At 47.3% G+C, this 21,802-nt stretch overlaps 1 protein-coding gene across 7 annotated transcripts in view; it reads right to left on the minus strand.

Annotated features, from left to right (window-relative positions):
• Nucleotides 1–21,802, minus strand: part of zmiz1a (zinc finger, MIZ-type containing 1a) — a 277,790-nt gene that overhangs the window by 231,577 nt on the left and 24,411 nt on the right. The window lies entirely within an intron of this gene.

The raw sequence follows: 21,802 nt of genomic DNA on the forward strand, positions 1-21,802 counted from the left end.
ACTTCAAAGACGCACAGGTTTGTTGGTTAATTGGCTTGGCATGAAAATGTAAATTGCCCCTCGTGAGTGTGTGTGTGTGTGTGTAGGATAGTGCTAGTGTGCAGGAATCGCTGGTCGGCACGGTCTTGGTGGGCCGAAGGGCCTGTTTCCCCGTTGTATCTCGAAAACTACAAACTTAAACTAAGCTAGTACGATGGCTATGGAGGGGGGTCGGGGGGAGGAGGGGGATGGGGGGGGATGGAGAATGAGGGAATGCAAGGGTTACTTGCAAAGTTAGAGAAATCAATATCCATTTCCTTCCTTGGTAAAATGCAGTCCCATGCCTCTGCCCAGGAAGCAAGGCATTTAAAAATAAGATTGAGCCTGACATATATTCATGCACTGCAGCTCCTGCACAGCTTGTTCCTCTCTGAGAACAGCCCTCTCCGTTTATGATATTCCCATGTTTAAACTTCAAAGATCACACACTGCGGTTCGGCGCTGAAGCAGAGCATCTCGATGAGCTTGGAGCTAGTCTGCCGCTCTGAGATTCTGCTCGCATCCAACAGATGGCACGCAGCTCAGAGTTGGTGCAAAAGTCTGCCAAGGCTCAAGGGTTGGCAACAATTTAACTTCCCTTCCCATTCCCCTGTCGACCTGCCTGCCGTCGAGACATGTCCTCCACTAGACTGAAGTCCCATACAAACTGAAGGAACAGTTCTCAGCAAAGATAGACACAAGAGGCTGGAGTAACTCAGCGGGACAGGCAGCATCTCTGGAGAGAAGGAATGGGTGGCGATTAGAGTCGAGAGTTTAGGAGAATGAGGAGGGACCTCATTGAACCGTACAGAATAGTGAAAGGCTTGGATAGAGTGGATGTGGGGAGTGGATGTGCGGTTTCCACTAGTGGGAGAGTCTAGGACCAGAGTTCAAAGCCTCAGAATTAAAGGACATTCTTTTAGGAAGGAGATGAGGAGGAATTTCTTTAGTCAGAGGGTGGTGAATGTGGAATTCTTTGCTACAGACGGCGGTGGAGGCTGAGTTGGTGGATATTTTTAAAGCAGAGATGGATAGATTCTTGATTAGTACGGGTGTCAGAGGTTATGGGGAGAAGGCAGGAGAATGGGGTTGGGAGGGAGAGATAGATAGATCAGCCATGATTGAATGACAGACTATCACTTGTGACCTTATGACCCTTCTTCAGGCTAAGAGTCAGGAGTGAGGGAGACCCTTTGCTTTGTAAAGACTGGATTACGGTTCCCAGTCAGAAACAGTTTCAGTTTAGTTCATTGTCACGTGTACTGAGGTACAGTGAAAAGCTTTTGTTGCACGCTATCCAATCAGCAGAAAGACAAAACGTGATTACAATTGAGGCATTTACAGTGTGTAGATACACGATAAAAATGACATTTAGTGCAAGGTAAAGCCAGCAAAGTCCGATCAAGGATAGTCCAAGGGTCACCAATGAGACAATAGACAATAGGTGCAAGAGTAGGCCCTTTTGAGCCAGCACCGCCATTCAATGTGATCATGGCTGATCATCCCCAATCAGTACCCCGTTCCTGCCTTCTCCCCATATCCCCTGATTACGCTATCTTTAAGAGCTCTATCTAACTCTCTCTAGCAGATGGACAGCAGTTAGACAAAAGTGCTGGAGAAACTCAGCGGGTGCAGCAGCATCTATGGAGCAAAGGAAATATGCAACGTTTTGGGCCAAAAAAAAAAAACCCTTCCTCAGACTGATGGATAGCGGTTAATGAGCAGGGAGGAAAATTGTCTGAAGGACCTCGACCCGAAACATTACCTGTTCCTTCTCTCCCGCTGAGTTACTCCAGCATTTTGTGTCTATCTTAGGAAAATGTCGAATTCAGTAGCCCACGGTTTAGTTTTAATTAGCGAAACGTTTCTGCTGGCGGTAAACAATTGTGGCAGCAGACCCGAGCTGTGGGCACTCTGGTAATCCCAACACCATTAAAGTTGCCAAAGCTGGTCCCAATGCCCCTGTCCCACTTAGGAAACCTGAACGGAAACCTCTGGGGACTTTGCGCCCCACCCAAGGTTTCCGTGCGGTTCCCGGAGGTTGCAGGTGGTTGCCGGAGGTTGCAGGTAGTGGAAGCAGGTGGGGAGACTGACAAAAACCTCCGGGAACCGCACGGAAACCTTGGGTGGGGCGCAAAGTCTCCAGAGGTTTCCGTTCAGGTTTCCTAAGTGGGACAGGGGCATAACACAGGGCAAAATATCATTAACACTGGACCCCCCCCCTCCCTCATCCCCTCATCATGAACCTGTTCTGGTCAATATCAATACTAAGCTGTCACTGCCCCAAAAATGAAAAACAGATTAGAATGCAAGTAATATTGTGCATGTGTATAATCTTTCTGCACACAATAGAGTGGCAGATGGCACAAGCAACATCAGGATTAACGCGTGTGGAGACATCAGCCTCACCCTCCCCTTCACCCCACTCTCTCAGCGATGCTCTTCAGCTCAAGTGCAACCTGTAGTGGCCAGTGTCCAGTGTCCAGGAAGGAACTGCAGATGCTGGTTTACACCGAAGGTAGACACAAAATGCTGGAGCAACTCAGCGGGACCAGCAGCATCTCCGGAGAGAAGGAATGGGCGACGTTTCGGGTTGAGACTCTTCTTTTGTCTGAAAGAAGGGTCTTGACCCAAAACGTCACCCATTGCTTCTCTCCAGGGGTCAAGTCACACTGCTTGTAAGGTCAGGCTGTTCCAAAGCATTTTGTAACCAAGTACATTGGACATATAGTCCATTTAAGCACCCAGTTTGTATCCAGCAAACTTCCACTGACAGCAATAAGATAATTGATCAAAAATTAAGTCAGATGAGGGATAAACGTTGACCAGAGTGAATTATTTATTGGCTATCGTCAAAGAATTCCCTGCAATTTGTTTTTAGATTGCAGGCAGCATAGTGGAGTGCTGCAGTCTCACAGCGCCAGAGACCATAGTTCACGGTAAAGATGGCACTTGTGACAATGTGGAACTTCCTCACAACAACATCGGGTGTCGACGTAATGACTGCAATCGACATTCTGCATCGAGTGCAGAGCCATCGCGGGCAGGGACTGGAGACCACCCTGTGATACAGGGGCTCCCAGTGTGAGAGCAGTTAGTAAGAACAGCAAAATATTGTCGACAGCAAACACTTCCTGAATTATTGAGTGTTTTTAAAGCTCGATGCAAATGAGTTGAATCTGATTATATTTACACAGTGAGGCACCTGCAGACCTAGCTATGCAACTAGCTATAGTTTCCAACCATGTCATTAATTTAAAACTCAGATAACGCTAAATAGTGAAATACCAGATTTTTAAAATAGTCTGCAAAAATATAGCCCTTAAGTAGTGGAACTTAAATGAAAACTGATATGCCACAAATTAGCCTATTGAGGAGACCCAATAATAAATAGTAGGTTGAACCAACTATCTTGGTCTCAAAATGCACCTTTTGTAAAAAGTTTTTTTTAACTGAACGAACCAAACCTGGAAACATTCCTTCTCTCCAGAGATGCTGCCTGTCCCGCTGAGATACTCCAGCATTTTATGTCTATCCTGGATGCTACTCAATGCACTTTCATTTGTTTTGCTCATAGACACTTCTGATCTTCGGTTTCCTCCCACACTCCAAAGACGTGCAGGTTTGTAGGTTAATTGGCTTGGGGTAAATGTAAATTGTCCCTAGTGTGTGTAGGGTAGTGCGGGGATCGCTGTTCGGCGCGGACTCGGTGGGCCCAAGGGCCTGTTTCCGCGCTGTGTCTCTAAACTTCAATCTAATTGTGTGACCAAAAAGTTGAAGAATCACAAACGATGCTTTTGTAAGTTCCTGCTTTTGCCAGCAGTAATAAAAAATAGGGATAAAAACAGGCTGCACTGATCAAAGAATTAAGGCCTTAAAATACGTCAATGCAAGATTCATATCTCGATCAAATGTCAACCAAATACACACACATACAAACACACGCAAATTAGTTAATTTAATCATTTACCAACACCAAACAAACCAGATGAAGTGTAACATTAATCACTGGAAAGATATTTTACAATACATAGGAGAAAACAAATATTGTGCTACATTTGCAGTCAACTAGCCTTAGATAGTGCTCACCTGAGATCGAAAAACCATGAAGTGAGTATCTATTAAGATCAGCTTCTGCCATTATTCAGCTCATTGAGGCTTCAAAACAGCCGCCTCTGCCGAGTTAATAGGGATTCTAAGCAAATCCAATTCATTTGGTCAGTAGCCAAGTTTTGGGCTATTGATGTCCCGGACTCGCACCTGAATTTTACGCTCAGCATTTTTTAAAATTTGAAGATACAGTGTTGGAACAGGCCCTTCGGCCCTCTGCGTCCATCCTGACCCACCCATTTAGGCTAGTCCTACTTTAGCCCCCATTTTACATCAACACCCTACACGTCGGGGCCAATCAAACTGCGTATCCTGTCTTTCGGATGTGGGAGGAAACCGCAGCACCACAAGGTCACAGGGGAGTCATGCAGACTCCACAAAGACAGCACGCGAGGTCAAGAACGGATTTGTGTTTAGTTTATAATTTAGTTTAGAGATACAGCGTAGAAACAGGCCCATCGGCCCATGGAGTCTGTGCCGACCAGCGATCCCCGCACACTAAAAAGATCCCACAAAAAAAGGGACAGTTTATATTTATACCAAGCCAATTAACCTACAAACCTGTACGTCTTTGGTCAGTGGGAAGAAGCTGGAGATCCTGGAGAAAACCCACGCAGGTTACAGACAGTACCCGTAGTCGGGATCGAACCTGGGTCTCTGGTGCTGTGAGATTGATGTATAGTACTAAGTGCACGGTTCATACTCCTGGACTAACCGGTTGTATAACGAACACACAGGCACGCACAGTGCATCAGGTAAACACAGCTGTTAGATCCGGCACATAGTCTTCAACTGAAGCTACAATCCTGGGACTACTTTACAAGAGAAAACTATAGGATTACAATCTCTTAATGCAGCAGCTACATGGGAAAACTTAACGTAGCTCTCCGTCAGCATAGATCTCTGGAGGGACGATGTACTCAGATTTCATCATTTATTTTCTCAAGAGAAAATTAGTGCGGGTGTCAGGGGTTGTATGGGGAGAAGGCAGGAGAATGGGGTTCAGAGGGAAAGATAGATCAGCCCTGATTGAATGGCGGAGTAGGCTTGATGGGCCGAATGGCCTAATGCTGCTCCTAGCACTGATGTAGCAGTCATCCTCAGCATTGAATCAGAGCTGCATGCACCAGGCGACTGGGAAAGTAGGGCACGGCACACCACACTGCAGGAAACAAACTGAAGGCTTTCAGCAACTGACAATGAAGGAGGGGAAGCAAGAGAGAAGCAATCAATTTTAACGCTAGTCTATCCTGTTTACACTCTACGACACACAACCTGCCAATGACCTGAGACACTTCACTCTGGAATCAAAGATGGACACAAAATGCTGGAGTAATCGCCCTGTCCCACGGTATGAGTTCATTCCAAGAGTTCTCCCGAGTTTGCCCCGATTCGAACTCGGAGATTTACGGTAATGGCCACTCGTCGGTACTCGGGGCTCTCGTGGACATTTTTCAACATGTTGAAAAATCTTCACGAGTCTTCCCGAGCTTACCTGCCGTTAGCGAGTCTTCCCGAGTACCTGCCGCTAGCGTTACGAGCCGCTAAGAGACGTCCCCGAGCTCCGACGTACCCGCTACGTTCATTCTCCGTGCTTACCACGAGTTTGCAAACTCAGGAGAGCTCTTGGAATGAACTCTTGGAATGAACACACAGTGGCACAGAGGTATAACTCAGCGGGCCAGGCAGCATCTTTGGAGAGAAGGAATGGGTGACGTTTCGGGTCGAGACCCTTCGGTTTGTTCATCTCTACGCGATTCCACGCACAAGGTGAGAGAGCATTTCATGTGGTCAGTTCAACGCTGGCTGCAAGGCACCAGCCAATACAGTGACCTGGTGGGACCAGCCCCACACCGCACGAAAGGCCATGGTGGCCAGTGGCAAACTGCACCACTCCTTCTGAAGAAGGGTCCCGACCCGAAACATCGCCCATCCAGGGATACTGCCTGACCCGCTGAGTGACTCCAGCACTTTGTGTCTTATCTTCTGCCTCATCAGAAATCTGGTAGCTGTGATGGACAAACTGATTTGATCGCCAACTTGGGAAACCACCAGACATGATCCACCATTCCCTTTCCTGGCCGTTCCTGAATGGCATTCCATGCAAATAGAATTCAGGGCAGCACGGTGGCACAGCGGTCGAGATGCTGCTTCTCAACACCAGAGACCAGGGTTCGATCCTGACTACGGGTCCAGTCCGTACAGAGTTTGTACATTCTCCCTGTGACCGCGTGGGTTTTCTCCAGGTGCTCAGGTTTCCTCCCACATGTACGGGTATTGGCTTCTGTAATTGTAAATTGCCTCTGGCACTGAAAGGGACTGTCCCACCTGCCGATTTGTTCGGCGACTGCCGGCATCGTTGATAAAGTCACCGAAAAAGTCGTGGCGTGATGGCGTATTGGCGCGCGGTGTCGTCTCAAGTGTCGCGACATTTTTTGTCGCCACTGGATTTTGAAAAGTTCAAAATCTTTCGGTGACCCTGGTACGTTAGTCAATGACACCGGCAGTCGGCGGAAAAAAAAATTGGCAACTGAGACAGGCCCTTACTCTACCGCTGAGTTTCTTTACCACCCTTTCGCTGTCACTGACTGCACCCCCTGATAGACACAAAGTGCTGGAGTAACTCAACTCGACTTCTTCACTCTGAAGAAGGGTCACAGTCCACAACACCCCCCCCCATCCTCATGTTCCCCAGATGCTTGACGGCACTGGGCCTGTACTCGCTGCAGTTTAGAAGAATGAGAGGACACCTCATTGAAACTTACAGAATAATGAAAGGCCTGGATAGAGTGGATGTGGAGTGGATGTTTCCACTAGTGGGAGAGTCTAGGATCAGAGGTCATCAGAATCTTTTAGAAAGGGGGCAAGGAGGAACTTCTTTAGTCAGCGGGCAGTTAATCTGTGGAACTCATTGCCACAGAGGGCTGTGGAGGCCAAGTCAGTGGATGTTTTTAAGGCAGAGATAGACAAATTTTTGATTAAACTGGGGGGTGTCAAGGGTTATGGGGAGAAGGCAGGAAAATGAGATTATTAGGGAGTGATCAGCCATGATTGAATGGCAGAGTAGACTCGATGGGCCGAATGGCCTATTTCTACTCCTACAACCTATGAACTTGTGCTGCCTGCCAAAGTACTCCAGCACTTTGTGTTGATTTTCGGTATAAGTCAGCATCTGCAGTTCCTTGCTGCACTCCAGGCCCTGAGATTTGTTCAAACTACCCGTCAATCTGCAGGCCAACAGTGGGTCTGAGCAGAGGATATCGACATGGTCCAAGCACAAGAGAGACATTGACCCACGTACGTTTACTCCCTAGATCAACAACCCCTCACACCCACCCACATCCTTCCTGAAACATTCGGCCAAAGTCTCAACACAACCCTCATACAAGACAGACGCAGCCTTGCCTCTGTCCCGAACTAACCAGGAGCCTGTCCCCACTGTTACTCAATCCCATACTATTGACATCTGTGTAGAACAGTCATTTGCCATCACTAACGCCTTCCCCAAATCCAATTTTTGGAGAACACCAACATCATCAAAGTGTGCAATGTTCTATCAAAGGTCCTTTGTCCTGTCCTGGCTGACTAATCACGATTCAACCTCCCTCTAGAACAGAACAAGCACAAGAACAGGTCCTTCGGCCCACAATGTCTGCTTCGAACATGATGCTAAGATCAAGACAGCAAGAAATCACTGGATGGATTTAAGAGAGAGTTAGATAGAGCTCTAGGGGCTAGTGGAATCAACGGATATGGGGGAGAAGGCAGGCACGGGTTATTGATTGGGGATGATCAGCCATGATCACAATGAATGGCAGCGCTGCCTCGAAGGGCCGAATGGCCTCCTTCTGCACCTATTTTCTATGTTTCTAAGACGCCAGCAAGCCAAAGCACTGGTCAACCCCTAGCTTACAAATGCAACACTAAAGGATATTTCTACTTCATCTGATCCTCACGCACACACAGAACCATCGTGCAGCTGCAGAAATATTGGTGCAGATTAGTCAAGTTTCACTGCTGAGCAAACTGAGAATCATTTTTTATTTCAATTATATTTCACACCAGCCATTATGTGGAGGAAGAGAGTGCTCTTTGACCCCCCGTTTCATTTAGTTTCCCAGGAAATATGCAAATGTTGTGCAGTCATCTTAAAATCATTGTTTTTTTCTCTGTCCCCATTGTCTCAATCATTGCAAAGACTTCACTTCCTGACAAACCCCCCCCCCCCCCCCCCCCCCACACACACACACACACCCACACACACACACACACACACACACGCACACGCTCTCTCTCTCTCGCTCACTCACACACACACACGCACACGCAGACACATACACAGACACACAAGCACGCACACAGACTCACACGCACACACACACACACATACACACACACGCAGACACATACAGAGACACACAAGCACGCACACAGACTCACACGCACACACACACACACACACATACACACACGCAGACACATACACAGACACACAAGCACACACAGACACACACACGCACGCACACAGACACACACACGCACGCACACAGACACACACACACGCACACACACGCACACGCATGCACAAAGACACACACACACGCACAGACGCACACCAAAATTGTTTTTTACACAGATTTGTGAGTGTGGAATTCTCTGCCTCAGAGAGCGGTGGAGGTCAGTTCTCTGGATACTTTCGAGAGAGAGCTAGATAGGGCTCTTAAAGATAGAGGAGTCAAGGGATATGGGGAGAAGGCAGGAACGGGGTACTGATTGTGGATGATCAGCCATGATCACATTGAATGGCGGAGCTGGCTCGATGGGCCGAATGGCCTACTCTTGCACCTCTTGTCTATTGCCATATGCTGGTGTGGCCATGTTCCCAGATAGACAATCACGCATGCACACAGTCATGCATGCACTGAATAGACGAGCACACGCAGACAGAGATACAATGCATGTATGTAAGTGAATTTGACAGTGACTGCCCGGCCAGTAAAGCATCACGTGCAGTCACTAGATCATTGGGAACATATTTCCCAGCGACAGAGCAGAGTTTGACCATGGAGGAAAGCCCTCTCGCCCAACAGAAGGCCTGCTCCACAGATAGCCACACATTCCCCTGGGCTCCAAGGCACACGGATTGTGTTTCGTGCTTTCAGCAGTGGTGGGGATCCGGTTGCAACAATCTGTTTTCACATGTCCGTCTAAATCCGGGGCCGACACCAGGACAATCACACAGCGGGGGGGCCTGGAGCTACATCGGGATGCCACCAAAACCCCCTGGAACATTCAACTCGAGACCCCCTTGGATGTGAACTACGGCACGCACTCAAGGCCGGTTTCAGAAGCAGACGCATTTCCTGCGCGGACAATACTGTTGGAGGCCGAGATCCATTTCTGGGTGTGGGTTTCAAAACTCATTCATTCTTGTCTAACAGAGGTAGAATGAAGGGATTATTTGTTTCAGCACCCACTCAAGTGGCCAATTCTTTCCACTGTCAATATTAGTCAAAAAGCTGACATGCCGTGAGACATCATAAGTGTTTACATTCACCGATGTTTTTTGTAATGGCACACATTACACTCTGCATTGTAATGGTAGGTATCAGTACCACCTATTACAACACTGGTGAGACCACAGCTGGAGTACCTGTGTGTAGTTTAGGTCTCCACACTCACTGTGGGACGGACACGTTTGCACTGGAGAGGGCGTGCAGCAGATTCACGGAGACATCGCCAAGATGGAACAACCATAGATACACATAAGGAACTGCAGATGCTAGCATCTTGAGCAAAACACAAAGTGCCGGAGGAATGGCCTGCACGGTAAGGGGTACTGCCTTATAACGCCAGAAGGGTCCCGACCCGAAACATCACACTGTATGAAGAAGGGTATCGATCAGAAACGTCACCCATTCCTTCTCTCCAGAGATGCTGCCTGTCCCGCTGAGTTACTCCAGCATTTTGTGTCTAACTACAGTTCTAATGTTCTTCATATGTGGTAAAGTTGTTTGGGACACCCTGGACTGATTAAAAATGTGCTGTAGCAATGCACATTACATGCAAGATAATCTGATGCCAATTATCATTTCAAAGAGATCACATCTCACTCTGGCAAATTCCAGCGAGAACAAGCCAGTCCCACTTCCACAATTTTTTTTCTGCTACTTGCCAGCACCCGTCATAGTCTCAGCAGGTTGCCGAAAATTTTCAACATGTTGAAAATCCAGAACAAGCTGCGACTCTTTGGGCGACTACTCACGACCAAACAGGCGTCACGTGTCGACATGTTGCGGGGTGAAGCCTGTATGGTCGTGACTAGTCGCCCAAAGAGTCGTAGCTTTTTTTGGTCAACACTGGATTTTCAACATGTTGAAAATTTTCGGCAACCTGTTGCAACAATGACGGGTGCCGGCAAAATCGCGTAAGTGGGACAGGCCCTTGACTTCTCCTCTTTGGGGAAGATACACTTTCCTGGGAGGAAATTTGGAGAATATGTCCTCCACTCTTCTTGAAATATTCTCCAAACATCAGATTGCATTTATATAGCAACTTTTACCATTCCATTCAGATTTACATGTTACCTGGAGCGTAGATACTGGATGACATTTACCCTCCTTCAGACAGGGAGTTACCTGCTACCAGATATGTTTTGTGTCAGCGCCCTTTAGGTAGCAGGTATTTGTATACCTTGGGTATGCAAGCAAAAAATTTCACTGTGCCATGTCACATATAACAATAAAATATTCCATTCAATTCAGTTCATTATTGTCGTGAGTACCGAGGTACAGTGAAAAGCTTTGCCTTGCATGCTATCCAAACAGATCAGGTATATCATACTTAGATACAATCAAGTCAAACTCAAGTATAGCAAAGGGGAAGGTACAGAGTGGAGAATATATCTCTCAGCATTGTTGCCCGCCAGTTCCATAGACAAAGTCCACTGTCCACAATGGGGTAGAGGTGAATCGGACATTACCCTAGCTTATGGCAGCTTAATAACAGAGGGGGAGAAACTGTTCCTAAGGCTGGTGGCGCACTCTTTCACGGAACCATTAAAGGTGTACACGCATGGAACCGCAGTGTGTACGCACATTACTTTCAATGCAGTGCCTCATCTCTTTGTAACAAGGGGAGGCTGAGGGCAGGTTTGATGGGCTTTACCAGAGACACCTACCGATCCCAGAGATGGCTGTGTGGCCAGGCACCATGAACCGGCCCAAACAGTAGCAGACTGTCCCGTCCCAGCTCCCAGTGCAACAGACTCGCCTGTTCAAGCCCCGTTGGGTGACTTGGACGCACACATGGAAACCAGAATTGCTCAACCACAAGATTTATATATTTTTTATACGTCGGGAGAGCAGACTTAAATAAAGAGCCAGTGAGCGAGCTCACAAGGACAGGATTTATTTGTGTATCGGGGCACTGTCTGGAGCAGCATGCGGCAAGATTGGAGGTGAGCCCATTGCAGTTCAAAGGGGAAGGGCTGGGATTACAGCAGCACTATCGGGTTCTGGATCGGAGTGGATTTGATGGTTGAGGCGGGATTTGCCATCCACTCGGAAGGCCAGTCAAACAAGAGATACTTTAGAGATACGACGCAGAGATTTGGCCCACCAAGTCCGCGCCGACCAGCGATCCCTGCACATTAACGTTATCTTACACAAACTAGGGACAATTTAAATCTATGCCAAGCCAATTAACCTACAAAACTGCACGTCTTTGGAGTGTGGGAGGAAACCGGAGATCCCGGAGAAAACCCATGCAGGTCACGGGGAGAACGTGCAAACTCCGTACAGACAGTCAGGATCAAACCCGGGTCTCCGGCGCTGTCAGGCAGTAGCTCTGTGCCATTGTGGATGTAGACACAAGGAAAGGTGGGTGCGGGAATCTCAGCTCAGAAAGCCTAGCACATCTCTGGAGGACATGGGCAGGTGACGTTTAAGGTCTGGAACCTTCTCCCCACTGAGGCAAGGTCCCGAACTAATGTACAGCCTATCCATGTCCTCCAGAGGTGCTGAGTTCCTCCAGCTCTTGTGTTCTGTGGCGAATGTGAATTGTAGCAGGAAGCAGGCAGACTTTACTTAACTCTGCCCCATGCTGTGCAGCATTCCTTCTCAACAGAGGTCAGTTCAAAACTAAACCACAACTTCACATGAAACCAGTCTGACTGCAACCCAATCCAAACCTGAGCACTTGAATTATTCCAGTTTAGTTATACAACATGGAAACACACCATTCGACCCGAAACGTTGCCTATCTCCTTCGCTCCATAGATGCTGCTGCACCCGCTGAGTTTCTCCAGCATTTTTGTGCACCTATAGAACTAGTGTGAATGGGTGATCAGCGGTCATCGATGGGCTGAAGGGCCTATTTCCAAGCACGGGTGCGATCGGAGTCCAAAGGCAGTGAAAGGCAAACATGAAATGCAGTAGCATTCTTGAACAGCTATACATAGTATTAAAGAACTTAAAAATAGACTCTAGTGGATCTGATAGTGATTGGATTGAAAATCTCCAGGGGTGGCTGAGCAGTCAGTGAAGCCTTCACAAAACTTCCATTCATATGGTACTTTTAAAATAACAAAATATCTCAAAATCCTACAATCGCATTTAAAATACATTTATATAGGTGTTTAAGAGGGAACTGCAGATGCTGGAGAATCGAAGGTTACACAAAAAAGCTGGAGAAACTCAGCGGGTGCAGCAGCATCTATGGAGCGAAGGAAATAGGCAACGTTTCGGCCCGAAACGTTGCCTATTTCCTTCGCTCCATAGATGCTGCTGAACCCGCTGAGTTTCTCCAGCTTTTTTGTGTAACATTTATATAGGTGCCTGGGTAGGAAAGGTTTGGCAGGAGATTAGCCAGATTGTAGGCAAACGAGACTAGCTCAGAATGGGCGCCTTGGTCGGTATTGATGAGCTGGGCCAAAGAACTTGTTTCCGTGCTATACGAGTCTATTCCTCACAGTAATGTTACCAAATAAATACAGCACAAGATAATAAGTAGGCCTCCCCACCATTCAATATGGACACGGCTGATCAGCTCCAAGCCTCATCCCCTCATCGTGTCGTTTCCCCACCTCCCTCGAACATTCCTCGAACATTCAAATACTTGTCCGTCCCCACATTACTTTGATTCAGATTCAGATTCAGATTCAGATTCAATTTTAATTGTTTGTCAGTGTACAGTACAGAGACAACAAAATGCATTGCAGAGAGTTGTGGACGCAGCCCAGTCCATCACACAAGCCAACCTCCCTTCCGCTGACTCCACCTGCACCTCACGCTGCCTCGGCAAGGCCAGCAGCATCATCAAGGACCAGTCTAGTCTCACCCCGGCCACTCCCTCTTCTCCCCTCTCCCCATCAGGCAAGAGGTACCGATATATGAAAACGCACACCTACAGATTCAGGGACAGTTTCTTCCCGGCTGTAATCAGGCAACTGAACCGTCCTCTCACCAACTAGAGAGCGGTCCTGACCTCCCATCTACCTCATTGGGAGACCTTGGACTATCTTTAACCGAACTTTACCCTGTATCTGTGCAAAGTGGACAGATCATGTATAGCCTTTCCGTTGACTGGGTGGCACGCAACAAAACAGCTTTTCACTGTACCTCAGTACACGTAATAAACTAAACTAAATGTCTAACGATCTGACCTCTGACCAATGTCTATGGCAGAGAATTCCAGGCATTCACTACCCTCTGAGAGAAGAAAAGTCTACACAACGCAAGTCTAAAATAACCACCACCTTATGAGATAAGATGGGGCAGACACAACTGTCGGAGACATGGGAGGAGAAATTAAAAGCAAAGTGTTTTAAAGGAGAAAAGAGAGGAGGTTATATTTTGGGGAGGAATTCCAGAGTTTGAGATCCTTTGCTGCTGAAAACATGGACATCAGTATCGGTGACTAGTCTGAAGAAGGGTCTCGACCCGAAACGTCACCCATTCCTTCTCTCCAGAGATGCTGCCTGTCCCGCTGAGTTACTCCAACTTTTTGTGTCTACCTTCAGTATTGGTGAGGTTAAAGCCAAGGATAAGCAGGGCTGGGAGAGGACAGAGATAGGGGGCAGATAGGGATAGATTATAGCCAATAGACAATAGGTGCAGGAGTAGGCCATTCGGCCCTTCGAGCCAGCACTGCCATTCAATGTGATCATGGCTGATCATCCACAATCAGTACCCTGTTTCTGCCTTCTTTCCATATCCCTTAACTCCGCTATCCCTAACAGCTCTATCTAACTCTCTCTTGAAAGCATCCAGAGAATTCTACCTCTGCTGCCCTCTGAGGCAGGGAATTCTACCTCAAAGGGTGAGAATTTTTAAATGCAAAGTGTTGGTTAAACATTAGACAGGATAGGTCAATGAGCACAATGGCAAGGAGGAATTGGGTTTTGGCATGGCCGACATGGATTGAAGATCCTAAACGCTGCATAATTCAATGAAGCAAGAGGGAGAATCCAGCATGTTACTGGAGAGTCTAGCCAAACAAGGAACATGAAAGATAGACACAAAAAGCCAGTCATTCAGCATCTCCGGAGAAAACGATTAGGTGGTGATTCGGGTCAAGACCCTTCTTCAGACTGAGAGTCAGGGGAAAGGAAAACCAGAGGTCTGAAAAGATACAGAACTAATCAGAGCCAGCACCAATGACCAAGGAAATGTGGAGCCCACAATGATCCATTGTTGGCTGTGGAAGTGGTGATAAATAAGGGAGATATGGATACGGACTGCGAGACCAGAAGGCCGACTAGGGCTGGGGAGGAACGGAGAGGGGGGGTGCAAGGGTTACTTGAAATGAGAGAAATCAATATTCAGACATCTTCGGTGCAACCCAGCATCTGCAGTTCCTTCCTGCACAAGGAATATTAAATCTGTGGCAGACAACGAACATGCAGCTACACGATAGACCACCCACCAACATGCGGGATCTAACTGTGGCGGGACATTCCTTTGGCCTCTGAACACTTGATCTTCCATGAGAGAGGAAGTAACACAGAACCATCTCAACAACGTGCCTCTGGGGTACAATGGCCACTATTTGTCTTTGACAGATAGTCTTCGTGACTGGGGTGAACTCGAATGCAAGACCTCAGCAACGATACCTGATGGCATTTCATAACCGTTTCAATGCTACTCATCGCTGCTTGCTGGATAAAAATGGAAGAAGGGGGGAAGAAACATGAAAACAAATCATTTTCTGACTAATGACAGGATGACGCAGTGGTAGAGCTGCTGCCTCAGAGCGCCAGAGGCCCGGGTTTGATTCTGACTACGGGTGCTGTCTGTACAGAGTTTGTACATTCTCCCCGTGACCTGCGTGGGTTTTCTCCGGGATCTCGGGTTTCCCCTCACAATGCAAAGACGCACAGGTTTGTAGGTTAATTGGCTTAGTATAATTGTTATTTGTTCTTAGTGTGTGTAGGGTAGTGTTAGTGTGCGGGGACCAAAGGGCCTGCTTCTGCGCTGTATCTCTGAACTAAAATATGACCAACACTTAGCTGAACGGCTAACAAGCTCACAATCACTCACAATTGCTCTCAAAGTCCAGCCTCTGCCAACAGAACAGGGACGATCAAAGCAATTAGCCAGGTTAGTCATCGTGAAGGAGGGCCTACTTCTGCACGAGATTAACTTCAAATCAGATAAAGATTTAAAGGAGAAAGCACCACAGGATTAAAAAAACTCCAACATAGTCCCAGCTTGTGAATCAAAGAGTCTAGTTTAGAGATAGATACAGCACGGAAACAGGCCCTTCGGCCCACAGTCCACACCTACCTGCATACTAGCACTATCCTACACGCCAGGGAAAATTTGCAATTTGACCAAAACCAATTCACCTACAAACCTGTGAGATTTTGGTATGTGGGAGGAAGCCCCGGAAATCTCAGGGAAAACCCACGCAGATCTCGGGGAGAACGTGCAAACTCCGTAAGGACAAGCACCCGTTTTAGTTTAGTTTATTGCCACGTGTACCAAGGCACAGCGAACATAATCCCCACAAACTAACACTATTCTACAGACATCAGGGACAATTTTACATTTACACATTTATACGCGCGGCCCGGTGGCGCAGCGGTAGAGTTGCTGCCTTACAGTGAATGCAGCGCTGGAGACCCAGGTTCGATCCCGTCTACGTGGGTTTTCTCCGAGAGCTTCGGTTTCCTCCCACACTCCAAAGATGTATAGGGTTTGTAGGCTAATTGGCTTGATAGGGGTGGAAGATTGCAACATTCACATGGTCCGCCCTGTTTCGACTAATGCAATCAACTCGACGTGCATTGTTGGAGTTACTGGGCAGGTAATCCTGCAAGTACTGACTGGGATTGGTATTGAAGGGATCTACAGGAGGCACTACCTCAAAAAGACAGCCAATACCCTCAAGACTGACCATGCTCTTATTTCACTCTGTGACCATTGTGAATAAGTTACAGGAGCCTGAAAACTGTGACCACCAGGTTCAAGAATAACTTCTTCCCAGCAACCTATAAAAAAGACACAGAGTGCTGGAGTAACTCAGCGGGTCAGGCAGCATCTGTGGAGAAAATGGATAGGTGCCGTTTCACAGAGTGCTGGAGTAACTCAGCGGGTCAGGCAGCATCTATGGAGCTAAGGAAATAGGCAACGTTTCGGGCCGAAACCCATAAGGGTTTCGGTCCGAAACGTTGCCTATTTCCAGAAGGATTTCGGCCCGAAAAGTTGCCTATTTCCTTAGCTCCATAGATGCTGCTGCACCATAACTCAGCGGGTCAGGCAGCATCTGTGGAGAACATGGATAGGTGACATTTCACAGAGTGCTGGAGTAACTCAGCGGGTCAGGCAGCATCTGTGGAGAACATGGATAGGTGATGTTTCGGGTCGGGACCCTTCTTCAGACTGAATGGAGTGGGATGAGGGGAAGCAAGGTGGAAAGGTTGAGTTTTAGTCAGTGGAAAGACAATACACGATTACGATATGCTCGTCCACAGGGGCTTGTGAGGGAGGGGGCAGGACAAAAGCCTCACAAGTAATAGCTGGATACGGTGAGAGAGGGGGTGGGGGCTTGGGGGGGGATTGAAAGGCAGAAGAAATGCGTAGAAAGGAACTGCAGATGCTGGTTCAAACCAAAGATAGACACACACATAGTTGTGAGTGTGGAATTCTCTGCCTCGGAGGGTGGTGGAGGCCGGTTCTCTGGATACTTTCAAGAGAGAGCTAGATAGGGCTCTTAAAGATAGCGGAGTCAGGGGATATGGGTAGAAGGCAGGAACGGGGTACTGATTAGGGATGACCAGCCATGATCACATTGAATGGCCTACTGCACCTATTGTCTAAAATGGACTCAGCGGGTCAGGCAGCATCTCTGGAGAGAAGGAATGGGTGACGTTTCGGGTTGAGACCAGTCTGAAGAAGGGTCTCCACCCGAACGTACACGTTCCATGGAAGGCAGATGGTTGGATCTCCAACAGTTGGATCTCAGACCACACAACACTAACCTCACCAAGCATCATCTATGGACCATGTTCCCTGGTTACATTGCGTACTTCAGCTTTTGACCATCATAGTTACAGTTATTGCATTTCTGATTTGTCACATATTTAACTCAGTGTTATTGCATTTACAAGCTTGTTAGGCAGCGGCAAGTATGGATGTCATTGTTCCCCTGCCAGTACATATGCCAATTAAACGCTTGTGTCACTCATGGTTTGGAATCTCACTTTGCAAATCTCACTTTGGCAATTTGAGAATTTGAATTGCAAATATATACAGGGAAATAAAAAAAACTGGTGGGACTGGTGTAGGGATCCATAATGGGCTCCGCGGGTGTGAGTTATGTGTCTTCCTGATCCCGTGTGCTATGGTATTCATTGTGGTCGATGCCGACTGTCCAGAAAATAATCTACAAAACTAACCCCACCAAGTAAAATATAGAAGAGTTCCTCCTCCGCGTTGCTTCCAGCCATCGGGAGCTCAACTGAATAATTAACTATCAACCATACCTGGTGGCCTCAGTGTGAAAACAACATGAATTATGTAAATATAACAGATTACAATCCTCCACTCACTGTGATGTTCTGCTAAAATTCACCTCCTTTTACAGGGGGAAGTTGTTGCAATTTTCCTCCTCTCTAAAAGTAGACTAATAGTTTAGCGTCCATATAGCGTGGAGACAGGCCCTTCGGCCCAACTTGCCCACACACTGACCAATGAGTCCCATCTACACTAGCCCCACTTGCTTGCGATTGGCCCATATCACTAAATACTTGTCCTACTATCCATGTGCAAGAAGGATCTGCAATTGTTGGTTTAAACCAAAGATGGACACAAAATGCTGGAGTAACTCAGCGGGACTGGCAACATCTCTAGAGAGAAGGAACGGGTGGTGATTCGGGTCGAGAACCTTACCCGAAACGTCACCCATTCCTTCTACACATAAATGCATTTTTGCATTTTTTAATTTTTAATTGTTAATTATTGGTCTTTTTAAGTATTTATTGTTCTCATGTAACGCCCACATTGTATGTTATATGTTTTCTGTCTGCGTTAGTTTTGAATGTGTGGGTTTGTTGGTTGGGGGCTTCTAGGCATCTGAATTTCCCTGAGGGGATCAATAAAGTATTTATTATTATTATTTATTATTATGCTGCCTGTCCTGCTGAGTTACTCCAGCTTTTTGTGTCCTATTCATGTGCCTGTCTGATTGCTTCTTAGATGCTGTGTTTGTCCATGCCTCAACTACCTCCTCTGGCAGCTCAACTGCTCAGACAGCATCTCTAGAGAAAATGAATAGCTTCGCCAGGGATGCTGCCTGACCCGCTGAGTTAATTCAGCATTTTGTGTCTATCTTTGGTGTAAAGCAGCAGCTGCCGTTCCTTTCTACACGTCAGTAATGGTACAGCCCTCCCCTCACCCTACATCAGTCCGAAGAAGGGTTTCGGCCCGAAACGTTGCCTATTTCCTTTGCTCCATAGATGCTGCCGCACCCGCTGAGTTTCTCCAGCACTTTTGTCTACCTTCGATTTTCCAGCATCTGCAGTTCCTTCTTAAACACTTGATCTATACTGGGTCTCTATGTGAGGGTTGGGCACATGCAATGGATTCCCTGCAATAAAGTCCATTCCATTCTCTAATTCTCCAAATGCAAGTTGATAGCTCATGTGTAAATACATGCTTCAGATTCCATGCAGGTCAAGTTAGCCATTATTCAGTTCCCAGTAAATGTAACCATTGCAGCCGCAGGCAACATCTCCCCGGTTAACAAAAATGCTGGAGAAACTCAGCGGGCGAGGCAGCATCTATTGAGCATCTATCTGAGTTTCTCCAGCATTTTTGTCCACATTCGATTTTCCAGCATCTGCAGTTCCTTCTGAAACATCCCTCTGGTAGAAACGTAGAAAATAGGTGCAGGAGTAGGCCATTCGGCCCTTCGAGCCTGCACCACAATTCAATATGATCATGGCTGATCATCCAACTCAGTATCCCATCCCTGCCTTCTCTCCATACCCCCTGATCCCTTTAGCTACAAGGGCCACATCTAACTTCCTCTTAAATATAGCCAATGAACTGGCCTCAACTACCTTCTGTGGCAGAGAATTCCACAGATTCACCACTCTCTGTGAATTTTTGTTTTCTCATCTCGGTCCTGAAAGATTTCCCCCTTATCCTTAAACTGAGACTCCTCGTTCTGGACTTCCCCAACATCGGGAACAATCTTCCTGCATCTAGCCTGTCCAACCCCTTAAGAATTTTGTAAGTTTCTATAAGATCCCCCCTCAATCTTCTAAATTCTAGCGAGTACAAGCCGAGTCTATCCAGTCTTTCTTCACATGAAAGTCCTGCCATCCCAGGAGTCAGTCTGGTGAACCTTCTCTGTACTCCCTCTATGGCAAGAAATGGTAAAATCAGGTTTGCATAGAAATCTGCAGCACAAGTACCGAGAAAAGAAAATATCCACTCAAGGCTGGAGGATTAACACAAACTATTGATTACAAGCCACTGAATGTAACGGTGCTCACAGGCAGGATAGTTAATAAACTCGAGGCTAATCTACTCACAGAGAATGAGTGTTAATCGGTCATGGAGCTGTTTTGGGATCCAAGTTGCACTTGGGCACGTGTCCAACCAACTTGGCGAGTTGCTTCAAGCCAACATGTAGAAGATTCCACTGCAAAGGTCACGAGGACCTGTCCAGCACTGCAGCCTGTGGGAGTTGTGTCTGTGCACTAGTGACTGCACCTGGAGGCTGAACGCAGAGAGTGGTGAGTCTGTGGAATTCTCTGCCTCAGATGGCGGTGGAGGCAGGTTCTCTGGATGCTTTCAAGAGAGAGATAGATAGGGCTCTTAAAGATAGCGGAGTCAGGGGATATGGGGAGAAGGCAAGAACGGGGTACTGATTGGGGATGATCACATTGAATGGTGGTGCTGTTCTCGAAGGGCCGAATGGCCTACTCCTGCACCTATTGTCTATTGACGATGTTAATGCATCTCAAAATCATTTTGAGTAATCATTAAGGGCCTGATCCACTTGCTGATTTCTCGATGACTGCTGGCATCATTGGCTGACGTTATCAGGGCGCCTGTTTTTTCAAGTGTCGCAACATTTTTTTGTCACCGCTGGATTTTTGAAATGTTCAAAATCTTTTGGCGACACTGATTATGACGCTGGCAGTCGCCGAAAAAAAGCCGGCAAGTGGGACAGGCCCTTTAGTCGTGTGACGAGGCAGCTTCTTGGCACCCGCACCTTTTGCCTTTGAGGAACATTCACGAAAGGGCAGGGAAGCCCGTTTGTCTTTCGAGCTCTGAACCACTGAACATAGTGTGTGGGAAGGACCTGCAGATGCTGGTTTTTAAAGTAAGTAAGTAAGGAAGTTGGCCAAGTATTCACATACAAGGAATTTGCCTTGGTGCTCCGCCCACAAGTAACAACATGACATACAGTGACAGTTACGAATGACTCAGGAAACACTAAACATTAATAATAATAAAACATTAATGATAAAACACCATTGATCGAGCATGTGAACCAACAAAATACCAGATCAAAGGGAGGCTACAGATTTTTGGCTGTTGAGTAGAGCAACTACTCATGGATAAAAACCTTTTATGTCTGGCTGTGGCAGCTTTGACAGTCCGGAGTTGCCTTCCAGAGGGAAGTGATTCAAAGAGTTTGTGGCCAGGATGAGAGGGGTGAGAGATGATCTTGCCCCTCGCTTCCTGGCCCTTGCAGTGTACAGTTAGTTCATCAATGGAGGGAAGGTTGCAGCCAATAACCTTCTCAGCTGATCAGACGATTCGCTGCAGCCTCCGGGTGTCGTGTTTGGTGGCTGAGCCAAACCAAACCAGGCGAGGCCAGACTCTATGCCCAAGACAGACTTTACACCCAAGATAGACACAAAATGCTGGCGTAACTCGGCGGGTCAGGCAGAATCTCTGGAGAAGGCGACATTTCAGGTCAGGGCTCTTGTTCAGGCTGCCTAGCCTCTCCTTGCAATTGTGTTTAAGAAGGAACTGCAGATGCTGGAAAATCGAAGGCGGACAAAAGTGCTGGAGAAACTCAGCGGGTGCAGCAGCATCTGTGGAGCGAAGGAAATAGGCAACGTTTCGTCCCGAAACCCTTCCGGGTTTCGGCCCGAAACGTTGCCTATTTCCTTCAAGGTTTTGGCCCGAAACGTTGCCTATTTCCTTCG

The sequence above is a fragment of the Leucoraja erinacea genome, chromosome 34 (genome assembly GCF_028641065.1).
Source record: "Leucoraja erinacea ecotype New England chromosome 34, Leri_hhj_1, whole genome shotgun sequence".
Lineage (NCBI taxonomy): Eukaryota > Metazoa > Chordata > Chondrichthyes > Rajiformes > Rajidae > Leucoraja > Leucoraja erinaceus.